Source organism: Eptesicus fuscus, chromosome 4, assembly GCF_027574615.1.
Source record: "Eptesicus fuscus isolate TK198812 chromosome 4, DD_ASM_mEF_20220401, whole genome shotgun sequence".
NCBI lineage: Eukaryota > Metazoa > Chordata > Mammalia > Chiroptera > Vespertilionidae > Eptesicus > Eptesicus fuscus.
Genome location: NC_072476.1, coordinates 66,711,266 through 66,723,428, shown reverse-complemented (window position 1 = coordinate 66,723,428; position 12,163 = coordinate 66,711,266).

The following is a 12,163-nucleotide window of genomic DNA, read 5'->3' as shown; positions in this document are numbered from 1 at the left end:
GCAATTGAAACTTCGTGGCCCATACGCAGAAGTCGGTTTTCGGCCTGGGAGAGTCTATTTTGAAGAAGTGGCATTAGAACACTCAAGGGGCCAAAGAACTGCATGTGTTTCGCGAGCCGCGGTTTGCCAACCACTGGCTTAGGCTTTTATATATATAGATATTAACCACAGTTATTTTAAACTTCATGTCTGATATCTTCAATGGGCTCATTTCTATTATCCAGGTTTGTTCTCTTGGCTTTGTCATTTAGTGTCACCTGTGGAGTGCTTGGATATTTGCTTGAATGTAGGAAACTCTGAAATTGTAAAGATAATTTGAGGTTCTGGTTGATGGCTACTTCCTCCAGAGAGGAATTATTTTTTTCTTGCAGGCAGTTAACAGAAGGAAGAGCTTCCTAATCCAAATAGTTCATTTAAGGCAGGGTTAAAGTCTTTGAGAGGACAGGTCTATAATTTAGTTTTTCTATCCCTAGATCTTATTCCTGTTGAGAGGTTTCAGTTTTTCTGTGGACCAATATATTTCTATATTCCCTTACTTATAGGATACAGACCTTCAAGGTATCTGGCTGACAATCTGGAATATTTTCCAAAGCCCTTTCTCCTTGCCAGGTCCTACATTTCTTATTTTTGGCTCCTAACCCCATTCAACTTTCAAAATCTGCTCAACTCTTTAACCTCTTTACCAGAGAGGTATCAAATTGGCAAATGTATTGAGAGGGCTGTGGGGGAGTGAGAGACAAGTGATTGGGATGATGGGTTTATGTCATTATACTTTTCTCTTGGATCTTGATTCCCATTGGTTGCCAGTATCTCAGTAATATTTTCAAATAGATTTTTCTCACATGTTCTATGGATTCTTTAGTTCTTTTCAGCAGAAGGATTAGTCTTGCTTTAAGCTAATTCATCATAGCTAAAAGTGAAAAAGTCATCTTTTCATCTAGTTTAATCCATCGATTCAACTTCCCTTTACAAATTATCTCATTAAACTTTAAGATTCATATCAAATAAACTGCCATTCACTGTTCCATCATTATCATTATTTGTTCTTTTCCTAATTATATATCCCAATGCCACTCCTCCATGCATCCTTAAAAATTGTGTATGAGAGCACAAGTGCTGTGTCTTTTCATGGATAGATGTAACCTGCTTTGATGTCTGGCACATAGTCCTTTCCTCATTTGCACCTACTTGTTGCAAATTAAGTTATTCTAAATATAAAATCATTAAGAGGACCACCTAGAAATCTCCATCTTTGAAAGTCACTCAGGCAAGATCAATAGACGATATCATATATCAAAGCAATGAAAAGGGCATTTAAAATTTACTGCATTTTAGAATTGAATGGATGATATTCAGAGATATAGGTCAGAAAAAAATAGGTTTTATGGTACTATTGATTATTGGGGAAAAAAGAAAAAAGAAAAATGGAATGAGATTATCCTCAATAGGACTTCCCAGGATTATTTACATGTATACATTTCAGGATCTCTATTATTATATTTACTTTAATTTTAAAACATTTAGCCTTGGCCCGTGTGGCTTAGTTGGTTGGGTGTCATCCTGTGTACTGAAGAATGGCTGGTTCGATTCCCAGTCAGGGCACGTGCCTGGGTGGCAGGCTTGATCCCCGGCAGGGCATGCAGGAGGCACCAGATTCATGTTTCCCTCTCTCGCCCTTTTCCCCTTCCTCTCTCTCTAAAAGTAAATAAAACTCTTTTAAAAATAAATTAATAAAAATGCTGCTCAATATTATAGAAAAACTAAATAGCTAAAATAATACATGAATATTCTTGATCATGCCATGTTACTTCTCAATTGGTAGTATGATATAGTTTTTCTACAAATAGTATACTGATTTTTTCAGATAGAAGCTGATTTTTAGATGTGATGAAATGTGTTACATAGCATATTGAATTATACTATTAAGATAACTGAAATAACTAGATAAAATATTTTTGATTTAATTTTTTATTACTTAGGTAGTGGTTTAGTAATAAAAGTCAACTAAAACAATAGTATTTAATATATTCTCCATTCATAAAAATTCTGACAAAAGAAACAGCACCAGAAAATTTATTGAATTATAACATTCATGTATTTGAAGCAAATATATGCTTTAGATAATACAGATATAATTTAATCATTTCTATACAAACCTTACTTTGAACTGTCACCTGGTTCACAATTTGCCATTAGCAAATAATTTTAATAAGTTCAATTCATACGGATTTATCTAAACTCCCCTTGATTCTGTTTCCTAAGTATATCATTTTAAGCATTTCTGACAATGAACAAAGTGAAATTCAATATGTCTAATGACACCGCAATTTTTTTCAAACAAAATTATGAGACAGTGATGGGTAAATTAATTATCCTGTCTAAATGTCCTAAGTTTATAGCAAAAAGTCTATGGTATCTACTACCAGCATTTTAATAATTAGGAAGATAAATAAGAACATGCTATCACAGGCATACCTCAGATATACTGCAACTTCGGTTCCAGACCACTGCTATAAAGTGAGTGTCACAAGAAAGCGTGCCATAATATTTTTGCTGGTGGAGGGTCTTGCCTTCAATTTGTAAAAATCACTTTTGTGAAGCGCAATAAAGTGAAGTGCAATAAAACAAGGTATTCCTGTAGTAAACTATTTTTTATGAAGCAGAACACAAGACTTTGAATATTTTAACATGCTAATGTTAAAGCTACTGCTCACTTATTTTGCATATTGCACCTTAGACTTTATTCTAATTTTAAAATTATTTTACATTGAAATACAGGTGTACAGCATTATAATACTAGTAAACTCCTCAAAGTAATGTCTGTTTGTTTTTTTTTTTTTCTCATTTAATATAATGCACTCTGTCAAATCCATTTATATTACTTAAAATAAGCAGTTATTGACTATGGCTAAGCATATTGCATGTAGTTCTGGGAGCCATGTAGCCCAAAGATTTTAGATAATCTAAGACACCTCACAGAAGGAATAAAAACGGAGAATGAAATCTAGAATCTATGTTATACTAAAAATTATCAGCAAAGCTGCTTAGCATGAGAAAGAAATGCTCAAGTCTACTATATGAAATAGGAATGATATCCCTTTTGCATGGCTCCTTTAGAGAAAAAAATATAGTAAATCAATGCATAGCACTGAGAAATAGAATTAATTTTACATAAGAAAATGTAGTTCTAAAAATAGGAGTTGTCTAATTTATCTAATGATGAAATGAGATTCTAAGAATTCAAATGCCAGGTTTGTGAGGAAGATGAGAGTAGGAAAAAAGTATAATGGTCATGAATGTTCATTGTAACACTTATAAGCTGTTATGAACAATGATCAGATAATCTATAAACTATTAAAAATGTAGTTGTAATCCCTATTAAGATTATACAATGATTTAAATCATCTTATACACTAAAAACAGAGAGTCACAGTGTTTTTAACACTAAAAAAATGTTAAAGCTTATCTAATCCAACTCTTTCATTTAACAGATAAGAAAAACAAGTTATAAGGGGTCAATGGGAGAAAAAAGGGGACCTATGTAATACTTTCAACAATAAAGGATTAAATTAAAAAAAAAGAAAAACAAAGCCAAACTATATAAAGCGACAACTTGCTAAAGATGATTGTATAATTAGAATGAGAAAATTCCCTGAACACAGGGGATTTGCCAGTAGAGTGATTAAGAACACTGGAATTGGTTTGTAATAAGATATAGTTGTAATATGATAAGAAGACCCACCATCTTAGGTACAAGTTTTGAGATGTTGAGTAAATTATTTAATCATACTAACTCTTAGTTTTCACTTACATAAAATTGGGATTAGAGAAAAGAAATAAAACTTTCTAAAAACATAATATAATAAGGGTAGATAAATAAGAAATATAACAGTGAAGAAAAATATGTCATTTCTTCATTTTTCTATTACTGTATTCCCTTTTGGAGCTTTTTGAAATATCTGTATGTTATTATTTTTGCTTCTCTAATATTTCTTTTACATTGACATGAATTAAGACATTGATAGTCAAAACATAGCTTTATTTCCTTATTATTTGTACAACTTCATTGACTTTTTATTGTCTTTAGGCTGTCATTTTAGAAACACTTTAAATTTATGGATTAACATTCATGTAATTTACTAATTTTACTTACTAAATGTATTTTCTTGTTTACTTTTAAAATTCTTTTGTGCACTTTAGGAAAAGTTTTTCTTTTGTATTTTAGCTAATAAATATATGCAATATATTTAGCTAACAAATATATGCAAGATTTGAACACTGTGCTATGCATCATAAGTGTTAAAAGCAATGAAATAAAGTGCTTAGAAATATACTATTTATGACTTCTCTAAAACTCAGGAAAGGCTATAAATTAATTTAAACATATTTAATATTGAACTAAAATTATATTTCAGATAGAATTTGCCAGACTAGACTAATTCCATGTGGCTTGCATTTTTAAAAATGTTTTTTATTGACTTCAGAAAGAGGGAGAGAGAGAGATATATAGAAACCTCAATGATGAGAGAGAATCATCAATCAGCTGCCTTCTGCATGCCCCCTACTGTGGTTGAGCTGCAACCAGGGCATGTGCCCTGACTGGGAACCAAACCAGTGACCTCCTGGTTCATTGGTTGACACTCAACCACTGAACCACACTGGTCAGGCTGTGGCTTGCCTTTTTTTTTTTATAGTAAATCCCCACATCATTTTTTTTTTTGTAAACTACAAATATCATAACAATACTAAGACATGGTTTTTAGATCACTTGTGGATAACAATTTGTTTTTAAATAGTTGATGGTTCAAACATGCCTGAATACCAAGATAGTACATGATTTAACCTAATATTACATCAATATTTTTGACTTCTCATGGAATCATTAACCTTTCAAAGCAGAGCTATATCTAATAGCTCTTCCCAGAAGATTATCTAAAGTTCATCCATGATCTGAATTTATTATGAGTTGGTTATGTGTTTGTGCTCGGGTAAGTTATGTTTCCCGCTTACAGAAGAAACATGCACTGGGCTTCTCTAACATAACCAGGTCCATTGCAACTCCTGAAGTGCTCCTGACAATACTCAGCTCTAGTCTATTTATTTGAATAGGTTTCTTCTAATAAGCCTTATCCATTATGATTTTTTTAAAGAGTAAAGAAAAACTTTACTGTACTCTCCAAAGTTATTTATAGGCTTGAAAATGATATTTCCATTGTTATTAAAAAGAGACTCAATGTTACTTTATACAGTGGGCTAACCTCAGGAACTTGATATTTCTTTAATTCATTTGATTTGCCTTTACTTTTGCTAATGGAATACGTAGCTTTGTGATATAATATCATTTTTAATTAAAAAGTACACAAATCTATCCAGATTTTCTATACTAGACAAAGTCACATATCTCCTTAGCATCTCTATATATAAAAGCTTAAGCAACCGTTACAATGGAACAACCTGAACGACCAGTCCCTATGACACACACTGACCACCAGGGGGCAGATGCTCAACACAGGAGCTGCCCCCAGCCTGCAGGCCCCGATTGCCAATGGGGGCCTGCTGGCCAACCTCCCGGTCCCTCCTCCCGGCCAGCAGGCCCCGATCTGCATGGTGGCAGCACGTGGGCTGCAAGGGAAGGAGGAGGTGGGGAGGTGGGGAGGTGGGGAACCAGATCAGCCCTGATTGCCGGCCAGGCCTAGGGACCCCACCCATGCATGAATTTCATGCACCGGGATTCTAGTTCTTAATAAGTAAAGCTGTTCTGGATGAAAATGACTATACCTAAAAATAAATTTTAAGCAACTGTTATAGAACCATTCCTTATCCCAATTTGAAATAACATTTCAAATAATCTTTAAATAACTTTGCTTATGGAATTAAAGGAGACAATTTCAAATTGATGGGCATAGAGAGCTAAAATAAATCATCTATGTACAATTAGTACATTATATTCTGTTTAGTTAACAAGAGTCACACATTTCTGTTGTGTGAGTTGGATGTCCCCAGATACTTTGCAACAATATGTTCTGTGGCATCACAAAATAGAATTTGATGTTTGACTTTTTTTTTTCCACTTAAAGTAGGAGGTTTAGTATATTATATTGTTGAGTTCTATATTCATTTCATTAATTAGTAATTATTTCATTACTAATTAATCAATGTATTCATTCTGACATTTAATAACCAATAACCAATAGTAAATCAAAGCACATATTTTATTGAAGTCTTAATACATGAAACATATGTCAAATATATAAGATAAATATAAAAAGTTAATTATTATTCATTCTAATATATAAAAACACAGGATATGTAACATCCACAATGACTGGAGGCTCGACTGATCTGAAGTCAATGCTGGGTTGTTGTGGTCACCTAGCACTGACTGCCTTGACTGCAGGGGCCCGGACCCAGCACTGACTGCTGAGGGGCTGTAGATCAGGCCTGGAGAAAGGCCTGGGGATAGAGAAGAAGGGTCAGATCCGTAGCCTTCGTGGCAGCTGTTGATCAGCACTTGCCTCTCTCTTTTGCTCCAGGCCTGGCCAGCAGTCACGCCTCTCCTTCTCTCTGGCCTCTGCTGGGGCTGCTGATCAGCCCCACCTCTCTGATCAGGCCCAATTTATAGGCCCGGAGATGTTGACTGGCATAGAAACAGACCAATCAGAACCAAATCTGGGTGAAGTGCGAGGAGCCAATGGCTGCCTAGAAGGTGGAGCTTTTGACGCTGACTGGCATAGAAACTGACCAATCAGAACCTAATCTGGGTGAAGTGTGAAGGCAGAACCTAAGGTGGGGACTGAGGAGGGGTTTTAAGGGCAACAGCTGTTTGGTGTAAGGTGTAAGAAAGCGGTTCAGTTTTTTAATGACTGGTTTGGCAGTATAGTGCATATTGCTGGCTATCAGTCCAGATATAGGGATTATGTATTTTTGTCTGCCAAGAGCATCTCCTCCTGCTGAAAAAGCACCTCCCCTCCCCCATCTAAGCAATCCTATCCTATATAATCTATCTATTCTACTAAAAGGGTAATATGCTAATTAGACCGGGTCGACCAGCCATCTTACGGATGTCCGACTTCCTTCCCAACAAAGCCATGGTGGTGGGGGCCAAGGCAGAGGCCATTAGGGGCGATCAGGCTGGCAGGGGAGGGCAGGTGGGGGCGAGATCAGGCTGGCACGGGAGGGAAGTTGGAGGTGAGATCAGGTCAGCAGGGGAGGGCAGTTAGGGGCAATCAGGCAGGCAGGAAGAGGCAGTTAGGGGTGATCAGGCAGGCAGGCAGGCAGGTAAGCGGTTAGGAGCCAGTGGTCCCAGATTGCTAGAGGGATGTGGATCGGGCCTAAACCAGTGATCAGACATCCCTCAAGGGTGCAGGCTGGGCTGAGGGAACCCCCCCTCCCATGCATGAATTTCATGCACTGGGCCACTAGTTTATATATAGGAGTTGTTGCTTTTGTCCCACTAAGAAACAAAAGATGAACTTAGAGTCAAAGAAAATGGTAGATCATATATAAAAGTAGAATCTATGGTCAAAGAAGAAGATACAAGAATATTCATGAATTTTTTTAGAAATAGGTATCAGAGAAAAACTGTGGCTTAGGTAGTTAATGGATCATATATCCCAATGGGAGAGAGACAGGAAAAAAGACATATGCTTGATTCCTCAGTGGGTCTAGAGAATTCACCAAGTACCCAGCTCAATCCAGGGGATAAAAGAAGAAATATAGTAAGAGAAAGAGAATATACTCTTTAGTTTTTACTTATAGAAAATTTCAAACACAGACAAAATAAGCAAGACTATAACAAAGACATTTATTCCTACCACTCCACTTGAATATTATCACCATTTTTCTAATCTTTATTTTAAGGGCTTGCATGTTTTGGTTCAGGGAAGTTTAAAAGTAAAGTCAGACATCATATCATTTTCCTCTTAACTGTTTCAGTGTACATCTTTGCTGCAGGAAAACAAAACAAAACAAACCCTACTTACATACCACTGTGGCATTGTTACAACAAACACAACTAACAACAGCGTATTTTTTTTTTTCCTTTCAGAGCTCAATCCATATTCAAATTTCATCAAGTTGTCTTTTTTGCTCTGCTCATTTGGTTGTTATGGCAAATTCTAATTCTATCATTCCTTTTATCTTTAATACCTACATTTTTCTATATAATTATTATACATTTGTCAACTAATTTGTCATCTTGAAATAAAATACTCCTACAAAGGTAAAACAAATGCTTGATTCTTTGCCCAAAAAGACAAATAGGTAAAAAGATAAATGTGTAGATGTCCTCATTTGGTTATTAATTTGATTGATAAAAAGGCCTGTAGCTTGATAGGCACCCTAGGAAAGAATTAAATATATTTATATTTAAATTTTTATACACACACACCTATTTTCAAGTAAAAGACTCATCCCTGGGAATCCATGAGGACTTAAATGTCAAAGTTTAAAGTTACGGCTGAGATCACTGTCTTGTTTAATTGCTCTATCAGTATAAGGGAATAGAGAAAGCCTATCTGCTTTCCTGCATATTTTGTATATTCTGTTCTTCATATGAACTGTGCATCTCTTTCTCTACTTCAAGTTTCAAATACCCCAAAGATGAGTTCCCCATTCTCAGACATTTTATGCTGGATCACTCATCCAGGGTAATTGTGTATATGGGCCCAACCTGACAATTCACTTGTAAAAAATCACTTATTAATAGACTGTGCACACAATAATATGAATCAAAGAAAAAATATCTTGCTAGTGAATAAAAGAAGCTAGACCCCCCCCCCCCATGAGTAACTCTTTGTGTAAAGTTCTAGAAAATGCAAACTAATCCATAGTGACATAAAGCAGACTAGTAGTTGACTAGAAGGGGAAGGAGAGAGAGATTAAATGAGGCAAAAGGAAACTTCAGTAGGTGATGAATATGTTTACTATTTTGATTGTTCATTGGAGACCAATCTGAAGACAAAATTGCCTCTCCAGTGACTTATAAGGAAGACTTACTGGAATGACAGAAAAAGAGAAGGATTTTGAGTATTGAGTGCTGCATTAAGGAATTAGTCTTTCTTGCCTGGCTAGTGTGGCTCAGTGGTTGAGCATCGACTTATGAAACGGAAGGTTAAGGTTTAATTACAGATCAGGGCAGATGCCTGAGTTGCAGGCTCTCGCCCCAGTAGAGGGTGTGCGGAGGCAGCCAATCAATTATTCTCTTTCATCACTGATGTTTCTATCTCTCTCTCCCACTCCCTTCCTCTCTCTGAAATCAATAAAAACATATTTAAAAAGAAAAAGAAATTAGCCTTCCACCATAATATCTAAAGCTGTTCTTGCAATCCTTTGTGACATAGGATATTTAACAAGAGCATAAATGTAAGGGTTGAAGTTATTGTGGCAGGGAAGTCAAACAAGTAGTTATGTGGCTCTCTGTCCTTGCCTCTAGTTTCCCCTGACAATCATTCTTCCTCGACTTAAATTCAGAGGATTTCATCTAACGTTTTCTCCATTTGACATTAAGTTGTCTGGAGAATTGAAAAGATTTTATTCTTACAGAAGGTTGCATTGAAATTGATTTCATTTTAGCTTACATTCAATTTTGACTTTATTTGACCTGGGCTTGAATGTACTTAACACTGAATAGACACATTCTTATGGAAGACTACCTTGATTAACTTGATATTTTAGCAAAATATTGCACAAATTGAAACTATATACAGTGTGTAATATAGTTGAATTTAGAGATGATTATTCTAGTGCTGTTGACTGGCAAAAATGGTTAGAAGATTGTTCTTCTCATTCCCAAAAGAAAAGGTCAGAAATTTCAATTGAATCCTTTTTTCATCCACTAAATATTTTACTAGCAAACAATTCAAGATATCAACAAAAGAAGAGGAAAAGAAATATTTACTTTTTACTTATGGAATCATCCCTGTTTTAAAAACAGCACAACAAAATATTTTATTCATGAATAACAACTCAGAAAGATTAGACAAAGAGGAAGGGGGAGACTGAACTTTGCCAGGAAAGGGAGAGGTGGATGCCAGCCTTTTTCTCTCCCTTTCCTTGGGTTTAAAATTCTTCCTCTCATTATAAATAGAAAAGAAAATTTATTTAAAAATTATTAAAGAAATTTTATTTAAAAGTCATTAAAAACTTTTCCCTTTTCTACCTTCATTTTAAGCACAGAGCACTGGAAAACTCCATTTTTTTAATACTTTGCTTTCCAGTTGTCTTTAATTTATTTGAGGATGTTATAAGCTAAGGAGATAGGGTATTGATTTAAGTACCTGTAAATTCCTGTTTCCCATATAGTAAGATAAATTTGGATTTTGTTGTCCTATAATGTTGTTGTCCTAGGTGGCTTTATCTTCCTCACTTTTTTTTTAATAATAAAAATACAAGAATAAGTGATTCATGATCACTTATTTCAAGGTTTTTGTTGCAGTATATAAATGCTTAGAATATCTTAAGATAGAAGCCATTTTTTTCGTCTTAGATGCATTAAAAACAATTAAGATTAAAAATTACAAACTCTTAAGAGATGGAAGCAAATTTTCTGAATGTTTTAGATTATGAAACCAATGGACATCAAACTCTATTTTGAAAGAGCAACAGATAGGAATTTTTTATTTGAAACAGAGTAAGAAAGAGTATCCCTTTGTAAATGAATGCCCAGGGGTTGAATCTATCAAAAGACGACTATGAAGGTCAGTATTTTGAAGGCTCAGGAGCAAATGGGTATGAAATTATCACTTTTGTGACCATATAATCAAGATATATGGCCACAGTAATTAGTACCCTTCCTAGTGTTCATTTGAGTACATTGCCTTTGCTGGTCCATAAGAACTGCACGTGTTCTTCTGCCAGTAGCAGCAGGTACAGATCGACTTCATCAGAAGCCATCATCTCCCCAGTCAGTTACCCAGCAAATGCTACCCAAACCACTGCTATACATGTCTTTACCACATGTTACAAAAAGCATCTATGAAAGCCAAAAAGCCACTCAGTTCATAGTAATTGGTTACAACAACCTCAGGAAACTGAGACAATGGCTTCAAATACTATCTTTCATGAACCCATGAATCGAATGGGCTCAATTTGGCAATTCTTGCTTGGGGTCTTTCATGAAGTTACAGTCAGATTGGCTGGGGCTATATTGAATTAAAGTTTGACTGGGCTGGGCTCCAGGCTGGCTCGCTTACATGGCTGATAATTAGTGCTGGCTATGGTCTTGGAGCTCAGCTAGAGCAATAGACTAGAGCCTCTTTATGTGGCTTCAGCCTCAGACAGCATGGCAGCTGAATTCTAGGAGGGAGTGTCCCAAGAGAATCCTACCAGTAAGAGTGAGATTCCGAGAAGCCTAAGTGGCACTGAAATGCTGCCTAACCTCAGTAATCCCAGACATCATTTCCATTGCATTCTACTGGCCTGGGAAATTAATAGCAGTCCAAATTCAAAGATAAGTGAATTAACCTCTACCTCACAATGGGAGAGAAAACAAAGTCTTTGTAACCGTATGTAATTTACTAAACCAGGTTATGCTTTTTAATTTTAGACAATATAGAGCAATTCCCAACATTTGAGTCTATCCAATTTTGCTTTATACTACTCTACACCAAGCATGTCAAACTCCTGGCCTGCAGGCCACATGTGGCCCTCAACGAATATTTTTGCGGCCCAGCCAATATAATGGTATGTAAGAAACATTTTAATAAAAATTTCGTAACTTAATTTTTATAATACCCTGTTATACATAATTATTAATAACAAACTACAATGTTTGCTAATGACTGATTACTATAATCCTGTTGCATTCATTTCCCTTAAGTGCCTTACATGCAGGCGCACCATTTCTCTCCACTGATACCAGCAGCGAATATTTTAGCAGCCGATTGCCATGTCATTAGTCTTGGACTGACTTGTTTGGCGTGCACAACAGGAAATATTTCACTTTCAGAGAACAAGAAAAACAGGTTTATTTGCGTTACGCTTATAAGTTTTTGCAGTTATTCAGTGTCTGGTAAGTTAATGTTCAAGAAAAAAATATTAATTTTTATTAAAATGTTCTATTATTTTATGTTAATGATTACTCATTTATTTCTGCCCTTTGTATTCAGCATGTCTCTATCGAAATAAATCTACGTTTCTATGAAAATTGAAGCTTTTGTTTTTT